The sequence below is a fragment of the Staurois parvus genome, unplaced genomic scaffold (assembly GCF_062004578.1).
Source record: "Staurois parvus isolate SC_StPar_1 unplaced genomic scaffold, SC_StPar_1.0 ptg000018l, whole genome shotgun sequence".
Classification (NCBI taxonomy): Eukaryota; Metazoa; Chordata; class Amphibia; order Anura; family Ranidae; genus Staurois; species Staurois parvus.
The window spans coordinates 3,976,973-3,999,395 of NW_028317814.1; the positions used below are offsets into that span (position 1 = coordinate 3,976,973).

The 22,423-nt window shown below is 47.9% G+C and overlaps 1 protein-coding gene across 1 annotated transcript in view; it reads left to right on the forward strand.

The window, feature by feature from the left end:
• Positions 1-16,418: 16,418 nt before the first annotated feature.
• The window catches only part of NSMCE1 (NSE1 component of SMC5/6 complex), a 433,288-nt gene continuing 427,283 nt past the window's right edge, over positions 16,419-22,423 (forward strand). The window contains exon 1 of the mRNA XM_089682179.1: positions 16,419-16,533. The gene's annotated coding sequence lies outside the window, so the exon portion shown is untranslated. The remainder of the gene's footprint in view (positions 16,534-22,423) is intronic.

Sequence of the window (22,423 nt, forward strand, 5' to 3'; positions counted from 1 at the left end):
CAAAAGGAGTGTGGAGGAGCCTAGGGAACAAGGCCAGAGAGACACAAGGCAGCTGTTGTTATCTGTGGCCAGCATCCTGATGAACAATGGGCTTTAGGGCTGCTGCCAGGACTACTGCAGAAGAGGCTTGGCAGAGAGAGAATGGCTGTGGGCTGTACTGGGCAGTGTGACTAGAGTCCAGGGCAGAACTGGCAATTTCTGTGATTTGAGTGCAGAAACCATGTGGCTGCCACAGCATTGCTGGGCTGTGCTATGGTACCCAGAGAGGACTGAGCTGCTGTATCGTGTTGCTGTGTGACAGAGATCAGACTCAGAGGAAATTCCACAGATACATACATGAACCCAAGAGAGAGAACCAGAGCTGTAGTCTTCCTCACTCAGGAGCTGCAGCCTAGCACCAGTCCATATCCATCATGTGTGTGGGTGCAGTCATCCATGAGCAAGTCTGGGAGGACTTTGCTAAAGTATGGCAGTGGGGAGAGACCTATTGCAACATAGATGTTTTTATTTGGTTGTGGTTGCCATGTCCGATGTTTGCCGAGGAGAACTGTCGCCAAGGAAACTTCCTTATGTTTACCTTGGGATTTCAAATACACCCAGTTGGAAATGAGCACTTCTACGAGTTTTCAAGAGACCAGGATTGAGCTGTGAACCCCGCTGGCCAGTGGTCCAGTTAGGGCCTATCCATTTTTAGATCAGGCCTTACAGTTACCATTGACTATACCATACCATGGTCACCACAGCGCCTGTTTCCCAGACTGTGCTGCCTGGCTTTGTTATTTCTGTATAGTTTACTGCTGTATTTATTTGTCCAACACAACTTCCCTTTCAGCCCTTTTACCATTTAACAATGCCCATTCAAAGGTTCCTGGAGTGTCAGTGTTTCTCAGGTACATGGTGGGTCATTATTTGGTTGGGAGGAATGTATTGCTTTAATTTAGTGATTCTTTAAAATTCTACTGTTTAGCAGAGACTTACTGTCCCGGGCAAAATGTCAGTGCAATCATTTGTAAAGTGGTCGGTAACAAAACTACACAATACTCAACGTCATTATTGTTCCTATTTTCCTACTAAGAAAGCTTCATGGATGATTGTCTTCTACACTCAGGAGGAAAAAAACGAATAGCTCCCACAGACATAGGGTTGATATCATTTGTGCACAAAATGGTATGTTGGTTGAACAATCAGAATGAGGCATCATCTAGCCATGTGGTTCTCATTTTCTGATACGAAGGGGAAGGGGGGAGACACAGCTCAAAGGCCGTATTTATTGTAGTATTAAAAGCAAACTTTATTAACAAAATGTAATGTAATCACAAGGATAATAGGTGCCAGGTGGTAGAATGCATAAGAGTTTCAAGCAGGCTGGTCCTGGTGTCATCAGTGAACTGTCCCGGAGACCTGGCCAGGGGTATCAGCTACGCTGACGACATGACACCCAAACCTATCTCTCCACCCCTCAGCTCACTCCATCTCCTCACGCATCACTAATTTACTAACAGACATATCAGTCTGGATGTCACACCACTTTCTCAAACTCCATCTATCCAAAACCAAACTCAAACTATTTCCTCCCCCATGTGCCCCTTACTTCTCTGTCAAGATCAATGGCACAGCTGTCAACCTGTCCCCCCATGCCAAGGTGCTAGATGTAATCCTGGATTATGAACTCTCCTTTTGGCCCCACATCCAATCACTGAAATTACGAACAAATTTCTGTGTACACAGGCTCTTATACTGTTTGAAAATCCTGGTGTCTAAAATCCTGGGACTGTTCTGCAGGATTTGGGGACACTAGACAACTATGGGGTAAGAGCTGATTCACACGTGTGCGGTGAGGATTGATGTTCAGGTCTCACAGCTAAATGATACAGTAGTTCAGTGGTTCATGTCAGGTTTACATCAGATTCAGGACAGGATTAGCTCAGGATCTTATCCTGTTCATACATATGCGGATTAGAAACGGTTAACATAGAAGTGAATAGCCTGTAATCAACACCTGAACCTGAAGGCACTGCTCAGAAAACGTACATGACTCTTTTTCAAACCATACTGAATCCGCACCGAACCCACACCGCCAGCGCACCGGACATATGTGAACAGTCACCATAGGAAGCAATATTTTTTCACATGTCATGCGGATTGGATGCGGTTCAAACTGTATGCAATCCGCATATATGTGAACCAGCACTAAGGATCCTTATTTTTAAAGAGTGTTAAATCAAAGAATAGTTAGGTAAGGCTGGATCAGGGACGGACTGACCATTTGGAAACTCGGGCACTGCCCGAGGGCCCGGGGTCAGTAGAGGACCCCATGAGATGCCCCTGGTACCTTTTTCATAGGCTTTTTTGAGTTTGGGCAAGAACACAGGGGCCCTATGATCCCCTATTGCCCGGGGGCCCCATGAGTTGTCAGTCCTCCTCTGGGCTGGATTTGCATTCCGCAGGCTGTCAAGCAGTATCCAGAACACTGTGCAGAGCAGCGATTGCCGTTTTTTCCAGTATCCAGCACTCTTGTGATGAGTGATCTCCTATTTGACAGTAAAAGTATAGTTTCAGCTTCATCATCAGCAGAGAAGCAGCAGTGCAGGAGTCTGCGAGTAGTACCACTACACAGCAATGCTGCACTGTGGCTAAACTGACACCAATGATGAGGGTTATTTTCTTCTTTGACAAAGATGATATGGGCACAACGCGTCAGTGTTGATGTCATCATGCTGGGCGGAGCTAGGATGCCATATACAGTAGGGCTTTGACATGTGCCTTGTGTTCTGAAATGTGAATGTGATTTTAATTGTATAATAAAGGGGGATCAGCAATTCACACTATCTGGTATACTTCTTGCTTCCCTCATGTCATGTTTGAAACTGAGGACTTGATGATCCAGGTTTGTGGAGGTATGGAGAGAAGCAGTGTCCCTGTATTAATAAAGTGCCATTGATCTCCTTTAGCACAGTGAGGTCCTGTAGAGAAGGTGAGAGGACACCCATGAAGTGTGGTGAAGGGCACTGTGGTGTGCTTAAGGTAAAGATCATCTGTTGGGAAGAGAATCGCATATTCATTTAGGATTGCATGATTATTAGATGGTGTATGGGACTCATATAAGGACTTACTTTGGACTTTTTATTCACTATTCGAATTTATATGTTTGATATTTGACTGTCACTTTTATATGTTTGATATTTGACTGTCACTAAGCACTACTACACATTATATGGGGTTGTTTACTATATATTTCCAGTATATACATGATCATTGATCAGAAATTTATGGAAGCGCTGCACAATTTGTGAGATAAATATTTTCTCCCATTGATACCAACAATAAGGATCATATTGCTCCCAGTGACAATAACAATGGGGATTTTTTTCTCCCACTGACACCAACATTGGGACTAATTTTCCTATTATTGGCACCAAGGATGGACTTCTAAACTTTCTGACACCAACACTGGAACTTATTTTACTTTCACTGACACCAATTATGGAGCTTATTTTAACTTTCAAAAACTCAGATGATGAGGATTATTTTCCTTCCGCAGCCAATGACAATCGGGCTTATTTTTGCACCTACTGACCAGCAATCTAAGGGGTACTATATAACTTATACCTGTCCCCTGCACCTTCTACAGTTTGCTGTAGGTTACATTGTCCTGACTCCTGCACTGTACATACGTTACATATATTCACAAAAATATGTATTATCAAACCTGCTGTTTAATCATTTTGCAACTTTTTGTTCTGGAAACAAATGCTTTTAATTTCATTTTAAATTGAAAACCCTCTTTACTGACTTAGCCATAGCTGCTTCTCGTGCAGGTAGACTCCTAGACATGTATGTGGTTAAGACAATGCAATCAATTTAGAAGCGTAAAATTTCCTCCAGCTATGACATTTACAGGAATGAGCCCACAGCCTAGCCTCAGAACAGGGGACATTTGCAATAATGTCAGTTTATCACTTACCCCACCTACGCATTACATCTGTAGACCACCCAAAGGCTTACTTGTCTGCTAAACATTGTCTTGTGCTTTTTTTGAGTTTTCTTATTACTCATTCATATGTTTAACTAGCTTGAATTTACACATTTACTAAATGGAAACAATTAGTTGTGTTGATTAGCATAGACGTGGAAATGTATGAGCATTATAGGAGGAGTCAAGACAACAAACGTTGTCCATAATCATTTGTAATACTGCAGTTTGTACATTAGGGGGTGTATTATTAAGGATTTGCTTAGCTGTTCACCCATTAAAACTGCATGTAAATATTTCTGTGCTAAAATGGCAAAATTGAATGTTCTCAGGCTATATGCTCTGCAGATCGAGAATGTGAGAGCTGGGAAAATACCATATTATGGCCACTAATTGTGTCTGACTATCGCTTTCACACATTTCAACTACAGAGAATATAGTTTGAGAACATTTGATTTTAATCTATTTGCACAGAACACATTTACATGCAGTTTCATGGATGAACAGCATGTGAACTTTTTATAAATACGCCCCTCGGGAGCTCTTTTAAATGGATATGATCAGGCTCTTGACTGCCACAGAGGTAATGGGATCCTGCCCTGCTGGGTATATATGCTGCATAAGCACATGTGGACGGGATCTCTCATGTGCTGGTCTAACCAGGGGGGAGGGACAGAATACCCTACCCTTCAACCCCTATTCCCTCTCCGCTCATCCTCTGTAGGGCAAGTGGTTAATTTATAGAAGTAGACACCTGTTTTCTTGTATGTTTCCTTGTTTGCAGTTTGTAATAAAATCAGTGTTTCTAATGCTGGCCATACGCATATTGAGAAACGTCTTGTAGATTTAATTATAACAAACAAATGCTTGGCGTAGCCAAGAAAACATAATTTTTGTTAATTTGATTGTATTATTTACCAGGATCTATCCTTTTTAGTGAAAATAATCAAAACTGTGTCAAAATGACCATTTAGCGTAAATGAGACAGATGTGATATTTACATCAAAGTCCAGTAACCAACAGCACCTAGAAATGTCTTTGAACTGTGATTGGTTGTTATGGGTTACCACTCTCTAACCATCTACAGTTCCATTTTCATTTTTTAAGAAAAAAAGTAAAATTGTATTAAACTAATCTCATCTGTAGAAGAAGCTAGATCATATGCTGCCTCTTCACCGTCATACAAAACTCCAAGGAAAGCTGAGCCTAATACAATTCAGGCATGGTTGCTCCATCTGGGTAGACCAGTGGTGATCAATCTGAAAATTATACAGGGCTTCAAGTGCATCTCTTGACACTTGCAGAAGGCTGCACAACAGAATTTTTTTCTTTCCTTTTTTTTTATTAAAGTGGTTGTAAACCACTTACTTACATACAGTATACCCAATGAAGTGACTGGCCTCAGGTGATACACAGAGATGAAACAAATCCTCCTGTGAAAGCTGTGCCTGTCTGTCTGCAGTATTCTCTTCTCTACAGCCAAACTGCTGAATTTATAAGCTTGTCTGAGAGATCAGAAAAAAGAGGGTGAACAGTAGAAATTACACACTCCAGAGCTCAGTGAGGAGAGCTCTGAGAGCTGATTGGAGGGAAGAGACACACCCCCTTCCACACAGCTCACAGGAACAGAGCTGAGGTTGTCAATCCGCTGGAGCTCCCTCCCCTGTCACCATTTTTCTCTTGGTGTCAGGAAAACTTGTCAGAAATGACAGCTGATAGCAAAGGAATGAAGCATCAGGCGGAAATTATACTTAGTGCTCTTAATTGAGACAAGTACACACTACAGAGGGATATGGTTTGTTCATATTTCATGTCTGAGGTTGACAACCACTTTAAGGTGCATTGCGTCAAGTTAGGCAGCCCATTCAAAAGTAATGGGTTGTAGTGCACCAAATTATTGGTCCTGAAGCACTTTTTGTGATGCACTGCAGTGCTCACTGAGGATAAAATAGGAGTAAAATAATCCCTATTGTATGTGTTAGTGACAGTAAAATTAACTCCCAGTATTGGCGACTGTGACTAATAACCCCCAACTGCCACTCTTGGGAATCTCACTGGCAGTCTGCAAACTGCCCTCAGGCACTGAACAGGTGGCACCCCCAGCCCTGGATGCAGTGGGCTGCACATAGACAGCCAATGGACCACATGCCGCCTGTGGACTGTGTGCTAGATACCAGGGGATACGCCATGTTTCACTCACATATAATGTCAGTTTAACATTTATCTGCTGGTGATTTGACAATTTACACTTTTGGGCATCTGACTCCAGATATTAACACTTGTCCCAGATTCAGTGATACTTTGGTGGTAGGATTATGTAATGGATAATAGAGGGATTTCACAGACCTCCACACCTCTCATTCTGTTCATAAACAATGAACACCTGACACATTAGGTCTCGAGTATTTATGTATGATAATGTATGTGCACATTTCTATGTACAAACAGTAAGTGATAAGTCATGCCAATCAGTCAGTGTGTATACAGTTTGCTGCTGTGCAATCTGACTGAATGTGCATGAATGTAAATTGGAGAAGACAATATACCTGTAGGTAGGTGAGTGGTTGCTGCTGCCTCTGCTTCATAGGGCAACAGAACGGGAAGTAAGGTGGCGATCCGATGGTCACTCAGTCACTTTCTGGTTAGCTGATAGTGTCACGATCGCACGGTCGCCGCCACCAACATGCGACAATCGCACAACCGCGACTAACAGTAATACGTCCCGCCCGCGGCATCAGACCCCAGACCTTCTCACCAAACTCGTGACCGAAGGACCGGCCGATCTAAAACCGCGGTGTGACGCGCGTAACAAGGCCCCACCCAGCTGCACCCTGCACCGCGATTGTCCAGCTAATGGGCCACAATCGGTGCCTGCAGCCTGAATGCGCTTGTTACTGAGTCAGGTTAATTACGCAACTAACCCTTTCAAACTGCCACCACCGTCTTTGGTACAGAGAAGACGGAAACTCTGTCAGAAATACACTATAATGATTGAAAAGTCACCTGTCCAATATGGTCAACTACAGGCCAATTGGGCAGGGAGTAAACAAACACAGTAGCGTCTCTTCAAAAGGCAGGAATTTGTGAATTGCAAGTAAGCGCTTAAAAACAGTTTAACACTTTCAGAAAGAAAGATTTATTACTAAAAGAGTCAAACAGGTGTAATAAAATATTTACAAAGAGATGTCACGAAAATATATATATATATATGTATATAAAGATACAGCAAAAGGATAACAGGACAGAAGTTACAGGGCTAAATTACTTGCCAATTTAAGCCTTGGTTTGCAGATCCAAGTTGCAGAGCAGGAAGGTTCTTTGATCTCCTTTTTGTTACGATGTTAGCTGGAAGATCTGTGTTAAGCTCAACTTCTAGGCTTGCTAGCCTGTCTCTTTTTAAAAAATCCCTCTGAAAGGGGGGTTGCTCTGACTACGCTGTGTTGGGAGGGGTCAGGAGAACTCTGAGTTAGAACCCACATCTGTCATAATCCATGACATGAAACATCGGGGGAAAGCCTGACTTGAGGAATGTTCAATTAACTTTCAAGTTCGGGGAGAAACTGCATTATCTGTTTTTATGATGGGTGAAAAAGGTTACACTTACACAGAGGGCTGGCACCAAACTAGGAATGCCTAGCCTGTGGTTGCCCCCCCCCCATCTGTCAGGAGATAACGTTTCCCTCTCAGGAAGGGAGGGGGTAGGGAGTGTGAGGAATACTCCACTAAAAGAAAGAAAAAGGGAACTCCGCATCCAACTGTGATGAGCAAGTTTGCTACAGATAGTAGTAAAAAAAGTGATCACACGATCAATGTTTACTTCTGGCGCTGGGGGAGGTAAACCTGGCATAGGACTAATATGTCTTCTGCTGCAGTAAAAACCTTTAGTGTTGGTTTCAGTGACCGCAATAATAACCCCCAGCATCGGTGTCAGTGACTGCAATGATATCTCCCAACATTGGTGTCAGTGGATACATAAATCGCCCCCAGCTTTGGTATCAGTACTATTAACACCCCAAACCCTCTTGCATTGTTTGTCAGTGGCAGTGGAATTTAACCCCCTTCTCCCCCGCATTAGTGGCCATGGCAGTGAAATTTAACCCAAAACAACCCCTGTACATTGGTGTGAATGGAAGTAAAAGCGATTGCATTAATATCACCAACACTGGTGTCAGTGACAACAATAACAATCTCCAACATTGGTGACAGTGGATACAGCAATAGCCTCCAGCATGGGTGCTAGTACTATTAACTCCCCCATCCCCTGCATTGAGGATAAGAATGAAATTTAATCTCCCCCCACATTGGTGGTCATGGTAGTGAAAGCAATTCCCTCATCCCCACCTCCCCACTGGTGATTATGGCAGTGAAAGTTAACCCCTCATCCCCCTTCACATTGGTGGTAATGGAAGTGAAAGTGAACCCCCCATTACTGTTCATGGTACTGAAAGTTAACCCCTTATTGGCAATTACTTACCTATCACACGCTGCTATGTCCATCTCTATCTTTCCCCAGGCTTACCAGAACTTTATTTGTACTGTGAGTGGAGATAACTTTGCCCATAGTACAGGTTTTCTTTAAGTATCCGGTGTTGGAACACAAAGATCATTCTGGGCCCAGCACACTGCTGCCATTCTGCTATCTAAAGGATGCCCAATAATCTGTGGGCCTCATGCACAGGGCCGACTGGCTGCATGTTGGGTATCAGGGTCCTATGCCAATACCATGCCAATATCCCAATACTGGACTTGAACACCAGGGGCAAAGTGAAGTTCTATTGCAATATCAGACCTGACTACTAGGAGTATGGTGAGGTACTTCTCCTAGTACCAGACCTGACCACTAGGGGCATAGCGAGATTCTATCCCAAAGCCAGACTTGAATATTAGGGGCATAGTGAGGTACTTCTCCCAATACTGATCTGACTCTGAGTAGGGGCATAGCGAGATCCTATTCCAGGGTTGCTCAACTCTTCACCACAGAGCCCTTTGCTGTGGCTCCAACCAGGGAAGCACATGTCAGCAACCCATTGATCGTGATCTGGGCTTGCCGACCCACCATCCCAGAGCATCAGAGTGCATTAAGTCAGTGCTGGCAGGCCAGAGAGGGAGCAGGAGCTGCATAAGCTGATGCGTCCGCTGTAGTACTGGCTCCTGTCCAGGTGGAGTGATACCAAGTTCACTTTGCCTGAGACCTGTCTATCAGCCTGTACAGTGATGCCAGCAGCAGCTGGAAGAGTAAAAGAAAGTCAGTGTATTAAACAACACATACACTGCACTTTTGCAATGGGCATATTAGCACCTATAAAAGGGTTAATAACTATTAGGCTGCTTTCACACTGATCCACGGGTGCAACACAGTGCACATGCGTCTTTCCTGCGGGTTAGCTGCAACAGGAAGAAGGGTGAGACGCACACCGGAGGATTGATGAATATAGTGTATATTTATTGATTCATAGGACACACAAAACACCAGGACATGAATACAGGACCTGTTAACGCGTTTCACGCGATCTCGTGCTTAATCATTAGTTATGATGTCCAGGTATTCTGTGTGTCCTATGGATCAATAAATATATACTATATTCATCAATCCTCTGATGTGCGGCTGACCCTTCTTCCTGTTACGTCATGTGTGGTGGCAAGTCAGAGCCTGAACCTGTCGTGGATTGATCTGGATTGTTTGCCTGAGGGGTATACCTCTGTTCTTTGGATTCAGCCCTGAGGGTTAGCTGCACTGAGCCATAGACTTCTGTTATATCCTGTGGGTTTGGTGGGCTTTCAAAAAGTGCAGCACACCCACAAAATAAAATAGAAGTCTATGTCATAGCGCAACTAACCCGCAGGAAAGCCACAGGTGCACTGCGATGCAGCCACAGTGCAGGCAAACCGCAGCACATCAGTGTGAAAGCAGCCTTATAGGGGGCTCAGGACAGTAAGGGCTCATTGACATTCCGGCTTGGAGGGCAGCAAAACCCTATAGAGATGTGTTTTTACTACAAACCCCCAACCAGTGACGTAGCATCAGGGTTACAATGGCGACTCAGCCTCATACTCCAGGGGGCCTGTGCAGCCTCTCTGTCACATTCAGTTTTACACTTGGACAGGAGTGGCAACGGAGTTGGCATATACAGGAACCAATCCTCTGCAACCACTGAAAGCCAGACTACTCCTCCTCTCCTTCCTGCTTGCATTCTGTGGCTGCAGGAGGAAAATGTTCATTATGCTATTCAAAATAAAAAATTCAAAATTCTGAACCATTTCATTTCATTGTGGCCTGGGATTACAAAATCACTTAAGTGGCCTTCACTCTTCAAAATGGTGAGCACCCCTGTCCTATCCCAGTACCAGACTTAACCATGAGAGGTGCTAAAGGGGTGTGACCACATGTTACACTAAAAATTCTTTACACTAAAATCTTTTTTGTTTACATCCATTACAATACATGTTTAAGCTGGCCAACTGCATGTAAACAATCCCTCTCTGGCCAGTCCGTACTCTGCTCTGCAGAGTGCAAATTCTACTGTGCACTCAGAATATTTATCCCAATACCACTCCTATCCACTAGGGGCATAGTGAGGTGATATCCCAATACTAGTCCTTACCACTAGGGGCATAGTGAGGTTATATCCCAATACCAGAGCTGACCACTATCGGCATAATGAGTTCATATCCCAATACTACTCCTGTCCACTTGGGGCATAGTGAGGTTATATTCCACTACCAGAGCTGACGACTAGGGGTATAGTTAGGTCATATCCCAATACCAGTCCTCAGGCCCGGACTGGACATAGGGCATGCCGAGCATGTCGGGCCGCATGTCCTATCAAAATCCAATCCGATGTTCATTTGAAACCATGGCTTCACTCCTCTCCCTTCTTCCATCGTGTGCTGCAGTTGCTCGGTGACAGCTACAAGGCCCATCCCCAGGGGTGGACTGACCATTCGGGCACTCAGGCACTGCCTAAGGGCCGGAAGCCAGTAGGAGGACCCACGAGAGGTTCCTGGGAGGAAGGCGCAGAATGGCTTCAGTGGGATGGATGGAGTAAGTGGGCTTCTTGTCCGGTCCTGAGAGGACAGCCCGGGGAGGAGGAGGACACTTCCTGGACTGGTAAGAGAACTCTGGCCTTAATGGTGGGAGGAGGGGAGGGAGAAGGACTGGAGAACAGTGGAGTGTGAAAGCCTGAGAGCCTGCTTTCTACCTGAACCGGGGAGAGATCACACTGAGAGGAGACGTGTGTGTTTGTCAGGGGGTGAGCGTATTGTAACATTAAGGGGGACCCTCCATGTGTCCTAAGGATGGGATTGTGCACATTGTAATGGGGGGTCATCTGTGTGTGTGTGTGGGTGGGGGGGGGGTGCACTATACTTCATATAATGATGGGAAAGGCTATAATTGTACTGGCAGACATACTGATAATCCACCTCCTCTCTTTCCCACCCCCTCTCTCTCTCGCCCCTTCACTCTCTCAATCTCCCCCCTTTCTCTCTCTCTCCCTCACCCTCTCTATCTTCCTCCTCTCTCTCCCCCCTCACCCCCTCTTTCTCTGATCCGCTCTATCCCCCCTCTCTATCTTTCTCCTCCACCTTCCCCCTCCCCCTCTCTCACTCACCCCCTCTCTTTCTCTCTCTCTCCCCCCTCTCTCACCCCCCCCTTTCTGTCCTCTCTCACCCCCTCCTCTCTTTCTATCCCCCCTCTATCTACCCCCCTTTCTCTCTCCCTCACTCCTTCTATCTCCCCTATCTTCTTCCTCTCTCGCCTATCCCACCCACTCCCCCTCTCTCACCCCTCTCTCTTTCTCTCTCTCACCCCCTCTATCCACCCTCTCAATCTTCCTCCTCTTCCCCCCTCCCCTTCTCTAACTCACCCCCCCCTCTCTCTCCCCCCTCTCTCACTAATTCTCCCCCCTCTCTATCTCTCCGCTCTCTCCCCCCTCTCTATCTTTCCCCTCTCTCTCCCCCTCCTCTCTGTCTATCCCCCCCTCTATCTACCCCCTTTCTCTCCCCCCCTTCTCTTCCCTTCCTCCATCTCTCTGTTACTTCTCCCTCTTTCCCATCTCCCCAGCTCTCTCTCCTCCTCCTTCCTCTCCCCCACTTTTGCCTCTGTCCCCCCACCCCTCCTCTACTTTTAGTTTCTATTAGGAGTTTCTCTCATATTTTAGGTTGTCAGTATTCTGTCAGTTGATCTTCCATGTTTTCTAAGTGTAACAAAAAAGGTTGTTGGGGGTTGTAAACCCTGTCAGGAAGGCGCTGAGTTGGAGCTGAACAGCCACACAAGGTAACCCCTCAAACATCAGGTGTCTTTAATGTACTATGTAATCACTACCTGCAGCCCCCAAACACCACAACCACACAAGCCCACTGCTTTCATAAAACTCCCCTGGTGGCATCATAAAGATGGCTGCTGTGTGATCTACCTGTAAACCTGGAAGTGCCCAGTAGCTTCTATGGAAAGAAACAGCAGGCTATACTGCAGTTGATATTAAAATGCCCCTTATAGATGGGGCTTTGTGTGGGTGTGGTTGGAGTGTGGGCAGGAACACAGGGGGCCTCATGGGGACTGATTTTGCCCAGGGGCCCCATGAGTTGTCAGTCTGCCCCTGGTATGGGCTGCGCCATCTAAAATGCCTGGGCCTAATTTTTTGTCCCAGTCTGGCCCTGCCAGTCCTGACCACTAGAGGCATAGTGAGGTCATATCCCAATACCAGAGCTGACCCCTAGGGACATAGTGAGCTTAAATCTCAATACCAGAGTTGACCACTAGGGACATAGTGAGGTTATATCTCAATACCAGAGCTAACCACTAGGGACATAGTGAGGTTATATCTCAATACCACAGCTGACCACTAGAGGCATAGTGATGTCATATCCCAATACCAAAGCTGACCACTAGGCGCATAGTGAGGTTATATTCCAATACCAGTCCTGCCCACTAGGGGCATAGTGAGGTTATATTCCAATACCAGTCCTGCCCACTAGGGGCATAGTGAGGTTATATCCCAATACCAGTCCTGACCACTAGGGGCATAGTGAGGTCATATCCCACACCAGAACTGACCACTAGAGGCATAGTGAGGTCATATATCAATACCAGAGCTGACCACTAGAGGCATAGCGAGGTCATATCCCAATACCACTCCTGACCACTAGAGGCATAGTGAGGTCATATCCCAATACCACTCCTGACCACTAGAGGCATAGTGAGGTCATATCCCAATATCGGAGTTGACCACTAGGGGCATAGTGAGGTCATATCCCAATATCGGAGTTGACCACTAGGGGCATAGTGAGGTCATATCCCATTATCGGAGTTGACCACTAGGAGCATAGTGTGGTCATATCCCAATATCGGAGTTGACCACTAGGGGCATAGTGAGGTCATATCCCAATATCGGAGTTGACCACTAGGGGCATTGTGAGGTCATATCCCATTATCGGAGTTGACCACTAGATGCATAGTGAGGTCATATCCCAATATCGGAGTTGACCACTAGGGGCATAGTGTGGTCATATCCCAATATCGGAGTTGACCACTAGGGGCATAGTGAGGTCATATCCCAATATCGGAGTTGACCACTAGGGGCATAGTGAGGTCATATCCCAATATCGGAGTTGACCACTAGGGGCATAGTGAGGTCATATCCCAATATCGGAGTTGACCACTAGGGGCATAGTGAGGTCCTATGGCTGCCAATACCAGATGACAGGTTTGTTACTGAACAATAAAGTTTAGTCCTCATGCACACGGGTCGTTAAAAATACTGTCCTAGAAGCTGTCCTCTGGCAGCAGCATTTTTGCAGACAAAAAACGCCTGACACTTGTGAAAGTATCTAACGCTTTTCTAAGCATTTAGGCGCATTTACATGCATCAAGTGCTTGGGCTTCAATTCATTTAATTGGCCAGAATGATAATTTATTCTAGCCACTGAAACAACTGAACACTCAAGCGCTAAACGTGCCTAGTGCTGAGCAGCGGCAAGCGTTTTTTTCTGCCAAATGGCTGCTGGCCCTGGGGTTTTATCCTGCTGGTAAACGCTACTGCTACTAAAAATCTATGTGTGCATGGAGACATAGAATAACATGGAGGGCTGTTTGGGAGCGGTAACAGTGGCCCCTAACAGTGGCTGCAAAAACGCCCTGCGTGCATGAGGCCTTAGTATCAAAGCGACTCAGCACAGACCTATTAGCTGTGTTATAGCTCCAGCTGCATCTACTACAAGGAAGGTGTCAGGCCTTAGACCAGGGGTCCTCAAACTTTTTAAACAGGGGGCCAGTTCACTGTCTCTCAGACCGTTGGAGGGCCGGACTATAGTTTTAAAAAAAAAACTATGGTCATCTCCTGTACTGTGTCCGCATTTGTTCAGAGACTGCGGACATACAACGGAGGCGGGAATACTGGGCCGGCCGCTCTATAAGATGCACAGACATTTCCCCCCAAGAGTGTCTTATGGAGCAAAATAGTGCCCCATCATTGGTGTCAGTGGGAGGAATATTGTCCCATCATTGGTGTCAGTGGGAGGAATAGTGCCCCATCGTTGGTGTCAGTGGGAGGAATAGTGCCCCATCGTTGGTGTCAGTGAGAGGAATAGTGCCCCATCGTTGGTGTCAGTGGGAGGAATAGTGCCCTATCATTGGTGTCAGTGGGAGGAATATTGTCCCATCATTGGTGTCAGTGGGAGGAATAGTGTCCCATCATTGGTGTCAGTGGGAGGAATAGTGCCCCATCATTGGTGTCAGTGGGAGGAATAGTGCCCCATCGTTGGTGTCAGTGGGAGGAATAGTGCCCCATCATTGGTGTCAGTGGGAGGAATATTGTCCCATCATTGGTGTCAGTGGGAGGAATAGTGTCCCATCATTGGTGTCAGTGGGAGGAATAGTGCCCCATCGTTGGTGTCAGTGAGAGGAATAGTGTCCCATCATTGGTGTCAGTGGGAGGAATAGTGCCCCATCATTGGTGTCAGTGGGAGGAATAGTGCCCCATCGTTGGTGTCAGTGAGAGGAATAGTGCCCCATCGTTGGTGTCAGTGGGAAGAATAGTGCCACATCATTGGTGTCAGTGGGAAGAATAGTGCCACATCATTGGTGTCAGTGGGAGGAATAGTGCCCCATCATTGGTGTCAGTGGGAGGAATAGTGCCCCATCGTTGGTGTCAGTGGGAGGAATAGTGCCCCATCGTTGGTGTCAGTGGGAGGAATATTGTCCCATCATTGGTGTCAGTGGGAGGAATAGTGTCCCATCATTGGTGTCAGTGGGAGGAATAGTGCCCCATCGTTGGTGTCAGTGGGAGGAATAGTGCCCCATCGTTGGTGTCAGTGGAAGGAATAGTGCCCCATCGTTGGTGTCAGTGGGAGGAATAGTGCCCCATCGTTGGCGTCAGTGGGAGGAATAGTGCCCCATCGTTGGCGTCAATGGGAAGAATAGTGCCCCATCACTGGCGTCAGTGGGAGGAATAGTGCCCCACTATTGGCGTCAGTGGGAGGAATAGTACCCCATCATTGGTGTCAGTGGGAGGAATAGTATGTCATTGGTGCCAGTGGGGGGGGGGTGGAATAGTGCCCCATCCTTGGTGTCAGTGGGGGGAGGAATAGTGCCCCATCGTTGGTGTCAGTGGGAGGAATAGTGCCACATCGTTGGTGTCATTGGGAGGAATAGTGCCCCATCGTTGGTGTCAGTGGGAGGAATAGTGCCCCATCGTTGGTGTCAGTGGGAGGAATAGTGCCCCATCGTTGGTGTCAGTGGAAGGAATAGTGCCCCATCGTTGGTGTCAGTGGAAGGAATAGTGCCCCATCGTTGGTGTCAGTGGGAGGAATAGTGCCCCATCGTTGGCGTCAGTGGGAGGAATAGTGCCCCATCATTGGCGTCAATGGGAAGAATAGTGCCCCATCATTGGTGTCAGTGGGAGGAATAGTGCCCCACTATTGGCGTCAGTGGGAGGAATAGTACCCCATCTTTGGCGTCAGTGGGAGGAATAGTACCCCATCTTTGGCGTCAGTGGGAGGAATAGTACCCCATCATTGGTGTCAGTGGGAGGAATAGTATGTCATTGGTGCCAGTGGGGGGGGGGTGGAATAGTGCTCCATCCTTGGTGTCAGTGGGGGGAGGAATAGTGCCCCATCATTGGTGTCAGTGGGATGAATAGTGCCCCAACATTGCTGTCAGTGGGAGGAATAATGCCCCATCATTATTATCAGTGACACCAATGATGGGGCACTATTCCTCCCACTGACAGCAATGACACTTAACTAGCCGACCCCAGTTCCAGCATAGTGCTGCTGTAGCCAGCATACCTGGTTGCAGCAGTACCATCTGCACGGCACACTTACCGGGCGGTCAGCTGTCTTCCTTCACTTCGGCCTCTCCCTCCCTTGATGTTCGCGGGGCCGCTCGGTTCCGCCTCCTCGCCGGTTATTGGCCGCCTGTGTGCCTTTCCTGAGCTACAGTACAGTCGCCCAATCACCGGTGAGGAGGCGGAGCCAAACGGCAGCGCTGACATCGAGTGAGGGAGCGGCCGGATTAAAGGAGCTGCGCATCCTGGACTGGATCGTCGTGGGACCGGAGCCAGGTAAGAGACAGCAGCCCCCTGTCCGCCCCTGTACTTAGTGTGCCCTGCCGGCAGGCCGGATGAATGTGCTCGGCGGGCCGCAGTTTGAGGACCCCTGCCTTAGATGAACATACTCTCAGCCATTGCTTCCCTGTCTCCTAGGTAACAGCCTGCTGGGGAGGATGAGAGGAGATGTCACTATACACAGGCCGAGGGCGCTCTATCCTGACTGCACTCTCCGGTATCTAAGCAACCGGGCCAGTCAGTGTGTGTGGGGGAGGGGAGCGACTCGCTCATTCGGAGTCACCACACCGTGTGTGACCGAGACCTAGCTGTGTTGTCTCTGGAGAAGGAGGTGAGGTGAAAGCTTCCAATGGGGACACCGCTCTAATTCCTCTCACTTCCTGTGTTGTCTCTGGAGAAGGAGGTGAGGTGAAAGCTTCCAATGGGGACACCGCTCTAATTCCTCTCACTTCCTGTGCTGTCTCTGGATTCTTCCTAAAGGTACACAAGGTGCTGACTACCTGGCAGGGGTTAAACCCTTCCCTGTCCAAAACTGGAGGCTATACACACACTTTAATATCAATCTGTGCCTGTAGAACTACAAGTCCCAGCAGGGAAGCCAGCTCATAGTGTGGCAGCCCAAATTATTCCATTGTCCAAGTATCAGCTGACTGTAACCGACAAGTCCCAATGATGTGACATCAGCGCCAGCCATAGCCCCCGTAACGGGCTCAGGTACACGGGGCGCGTGATGTCACTGAGGGTATTGCTGGCGGTGGGAGCTGACTATTCATGGTTGATGTTTACAGGTCGGCCCTGAGCAGGCCAATAGAGATGTTTGCCCAGTATGCACATAAACGTTAGTACAAAGAGCCTGAAATATGGTCCATAGGCAGGGCCAGGGGCCAAGATTTCTCCATTTTAGTTTTGGAAATCTGAAGGCAGCGTGAATGATCTTCCTGCAGCTGTGTGCACGGGCCCATAGAAAACAATACGCCTGTGTTCTGATTGTACTGAGAAAATTGCTGCGTGCTTTACAGCCGGATGTATGAGCCCCGCAGTGTCCTATGGGAAGCTCTGTTCTCTGCAGATCATTGCAGGCTGCTCCTAGTAATGGACAAGGCTGCACCTTTACCATGTCACCGTGTTCAGCATTTCAGCCCTCTGGTAACACTTCCGTCCTCTCAGAATGTCAGCTATCTGAGCACACCGAATCTGATTATGTGATATCACTTACCAAAGGGGCAGAGCTTAACCACTTCCACACCACCCTATAGCAGAAATACTGCTACAGGGCGGCATGGGTGTGCAAAATCATATATATATATATATATATATATATATATATATATATATGTGTGTATATATATATATGTATGTGTATATATACTGTATATATATATATATATGTGTGTGTGTGTGTGTGTATATGTATGTGATTTTGTAGCTTCGAGTAGGGGGCTTGCTCGCCCTACCATCGCCACCATTCGTGGCCTCAGCTGCCAATCTCCGGGTCCCAGCTGCCACCGCCCCACCGCCACCCAGCGATCTCCAAGTATTACCGACGCGGGAGAGACCTGCGTATAAACAACACAGATCTCTCCCCCGTCAGCTCCTGCACACTGCTTTGTATGGCTCTGCATAGCACAGCCATACAAAGCAGTGTGCTTACAGTGAAACACAGACACAGCCCACGTAGTAAAACAGCACTCAGCACACAGTTAACCCTTTGATCGCCCCACATGTTAACCCTTTCCTTCCCAGTGCCAGTAGTACAGTGTCAGTGCTTTTTATTAGCATTGATCACTGTATTGGTGTCACTGGGGATGTCAGCGACACCAAGTTAGTTCCCACCCAATGTCGGAATTTCACTGATTGCAGCCATTACTAGCAAAGACATTTTTTAATTTAAATTCCAGTATCTATACCGCCATTTAGACGCTATCAATTTTACATAAACCAATTAGTTTACACGTATTGGGATTTTATTTTAGCAAAGATATGTAGCAGAATACATTTTGGCCTACATTTTTGACGAAAATGTGATTTTTAAAATTTCTTTAGTGGACATTTTTAATAGCAAAAAGTAAAAAATATTTTTATTTTGTTTATAGCACAAAAAATAAAAGTACAGGCGATCAAATACCACCAAAAGAAACCTCTATTTGTGAGAAAAAAAGGATGTAAATTTCATTTGAGTGCAGCGTTGCATGACCGCGCAATTGTCAGTTAATGTAACGCAGCACTGTATTGCAAAAAATGGCCTGGTCAGGAAGGGGGGTAAATCCTCTGGAGGGCAAGTGGTTAATGTGTAACCTGGACGCATAACAAAAACATACAAACCTGCCTCCTCCTACCTCTCAGCAATGTGTTTCTTTAAGGGCCAGTTCATACTGCACGCGTTTCAGTTGCTTTTTTTTCTGCATCCAAACTGCACAGGAAGTTGGTTATGTGGTTGTCAGTGTCATAGTTCCAGTGCGTTCCAGTTGCAGAATAAAAGTAGAACAAGTTGCATTTTTCCTGTACAGAACTGTATTGGAACGCGGTAAAATGCTTCAAAAGTTCACCAGGACGCACGAAAACGCACTGGAATGCACATGTCCCTATTTAAATCGACGAAAAAGAAAGAGGAAAAAATTAACCGGAACGCATCAAAATTGCACCGGAACATGCCAAAAAAGTGTAAAAAACACATGCAGAAACGCATCTGGAACACATCTGGACATCTATAGTGTGAAATGGTCCTAAAGTCACTTGACCTCTGTGAGGTTTTACCGTCTTAATGACCAGGCCATTTTTTACTATTTGGCACTGTGTTACTTTGACAATTGCGCAGTCATGCAACGCTGCACCCAAATGAAATTTATATAATTGTTTCCACACAAATAGAGCTTTCTTTTGGTGGTGCTTGATCACAACTGTTTTTTCTTTTAATTTTTTTGTGATATAAATGAATAAAAGCTGAAAATTTTGGGGAAAATTTTTTTTTTACTTTCAACTACCGTGTTTCCTCAAAAATATGACAATGTCTTATATTTTTTTTGGCTAAAAAAAACCACACTAGGTCTTCTTTTCGGGGAATGTCTTATTTTTTTAATGTACAGGTGTAGACAGGGGGTGCAGAGGTGAGCTGAAGGCAGTTGTGGATGACGGTTACTATAGAGAAGGCCGGCTGATGACAGTTGTGAGCTGCAGTTAGGTGTTGCAGAGGTGAATTGACAGGTGAAATGACAGTTTCAGACATGGTGCAGAGATGAGACACAGACATGGTGCAGAGATGAGCCACAGACATGGTGCAGAGATGAACCACAGACAGGGTGCAAAGATGAGCCACAGACAGGGTGCAGGGGCGAGCTGCCAACAGGGGATGCAGAGGTGAGCTGTGGCTGGGGGTGCAGAGGCAAGCTGTGGCCAGGGGGTACTGAGGCAAGCTGTAACCAGGGGGTGCAGAGGCAAGCTGTTGCCGGGGGGTGCAGAGACAAGCTGTGGCCAGGGGGTACTGAGGCAAGCTGTAACCAGGGGGTGCAGAGGCAAGCTGTGGCCGGGGGGTGCAGAGACAAGCTATGGCTGGGGGTGCAGAGGAGAGCTGTGGCTGGTGGGTGCAGAGGCAAGCTGTGGCCAGGGGGTACAGAGGCAAGCTGTGGCTGGTGGGTGTAGAGGCAAGCTGTGGCCAGGGGGTACAGAAGGGAGCTGTGGCTGGTGGGTGTAAAGGCACGCTGTGGCCAGGGGGTACAGAGGCAAGCTGTGGCCAGGGGGTACAGAGGCAAGCTGTGGCCAGGGGGTACAGAGGCAAGCTGTGGCCAGGGGGTACAGACGCAAGCTGTGGCTGGTGGGTGCAGAGGCAAGCTGTGGTTGGTGGGTGCAGAGGCAAGCTGTGGCTGGTGGGTGCAGAGGCAAACTGTGGCGGGGGGGTGCAGAGGCAATCTGTGGCTGGGGGGTGCAGAGGCAAGCTGTGGCCGGGGGGTGCAGAGGCAAGCTGTGGCCGGGGGGTGCAGAGGCAAGCTGTGGCCGGGGGGTACAGAGGCAAGCTGTGGCCGGGGGGTGCAGAGGCAAGCTGTGGCCGGGGGGTACAGAGGCAAGCTGTGGCTGGGGGGTGCAGAGGCAAGCTGTGGCTGGGGGGTGCAGAGGCAAACTGTGGCTGGGGGGTGCAGAGGCAATTTGTGGCTGGGGGGTGCAGAGGCAATCTGTGGCTGGGGGGTGCAGAGGCAAGCTGTGGCCAGGGGGTGCAGAGGCAAGCTGTGGCCAGGGGGTGCAGAGGCAAGCTGTGGCCGGGGGGTGCAGAGGCAAGCTGTGGCCGGGGGGGTGCAGAGGCAAGCTGTGGCCGGGGGGGTGCAGAGGCAAGCTGTGGCCGGGGGGTGCAGAGGCAAGCTGTGGCCGGGGGGTGCAGAGGCAAGCTGTGGCCGGGGGGTACAGAGGCAAGCTGTGGCCGGGGGGTACAGAGGCAAGCTGTGGCCGGGGGGTGAAGAGGCAAGCTGTGGCTGGTGGTTGCAGAGGCAAGCTGTGGCTGGTGGGTGCAGAGGCAAGCTGTGGCTGGTGGGTGCAGAGGCAAGCTGTGGCTGGTGGGTGCAGAGGCAAGCTGTGGCTGGTGGGTGCAGAGGCAAGCTGTGGCTGGTGGGTGTAGAGGCAAGCTGTGGCCAGGGGGTGCAGAGGCAAGCTGTGACCAGGGGGGGTACAGAGCTGAGGCCAGGTGGTGCAGAGGTGGGTTGCTCAGCTCACCTCTGCAACCCCCCCCAGCCGCAGCTCACCTATGCACCCTGTCTGCAACTCACCTGTCAATTTACCGCCTCTTCCACACTGGCCAGCGGTAACCCCTGGGGCATCGGCTTCAATGAATTAGGCTGCAGGAGGAGATACCCCGCCCCTAAACACACTGCACACTGCGCCCGCAGATATCTGTTCCTTCCCTGTCCCACAGTGAGTACAGAAGTAGGGAGGTTCTGTGGGAGCGCATGGTGCTTTCACAAGAGGGACTGTCACTTGCAGACACAAAATCCGTGCTTCTGTGTTTATAGGAGACGGTAGATGCTGGTGTGCACAGCGCCAGTGCTGGAGGTGGTGCAACGGCATTCCGGCTGAAAAAAAGCCCTGATCACAGCTAGGTTTTATTTTCGGGGCAGGTCTTACATAGTTGCCAACACTCACGGGATGCTCACGGATTTTAATAAAATGTCCCGGCATGTCCTTGTCCTGGCCAGAGTCCCGGAAATCAGACCCGCTCACGGACACTGGATGGCTGTCATTACCGCCACAACTCTGCACAGACATCGGGGTACATTGATTTTCTACATTACTGCTCATGTGGACAGAGACTGAAAGGAACACCCCCTAGGAGGAGCCTGCCTCCTACTTGTTGGCTATGCTGTATGAGTGGGCGGGGTTGGAGATGTGGCCGTCCTGCATTATGCACAATCCAACAGTGATGTCATTGGGAGGCTGGTCCAGTCACAGTCAGTGTAGCATTCTTGCTGTATTTTCAACCTCCTGCCATGCTTGTCACATGACAGCCGTCTGATGCCTGGAGCCCCAGCATGGACTATTCTGCTCCACTGCAGAGCTCTCCTCATCTCACCACTAACTTGTGAGTAGAACCATTGCTGTTTCAAAGTTGTTTTCATTTGCCCAGCCCTCTCCTCACCCTCCCTGTGATGTCTAATGCAGGCCATAGATGGTTCGTTTATCGGCCGATTTTACGTCCGAAAGAATAATTGGCAGATTTTCGCACTGTTAGTGGGGAAATGGCATCAGCCGATTTTTTTTGCGGTTCTTCCTCATTTCTTTTATCAATCATGCTGGAAAATTTGTGAAAAACAGCCGATTTTCGCAATCATTGGTGGCAACAGAATGACTGATGTTTCATTTTTCGGACGAAAAATCGGCTGATAAACAAACCGTCTATGGCCTGCATAAC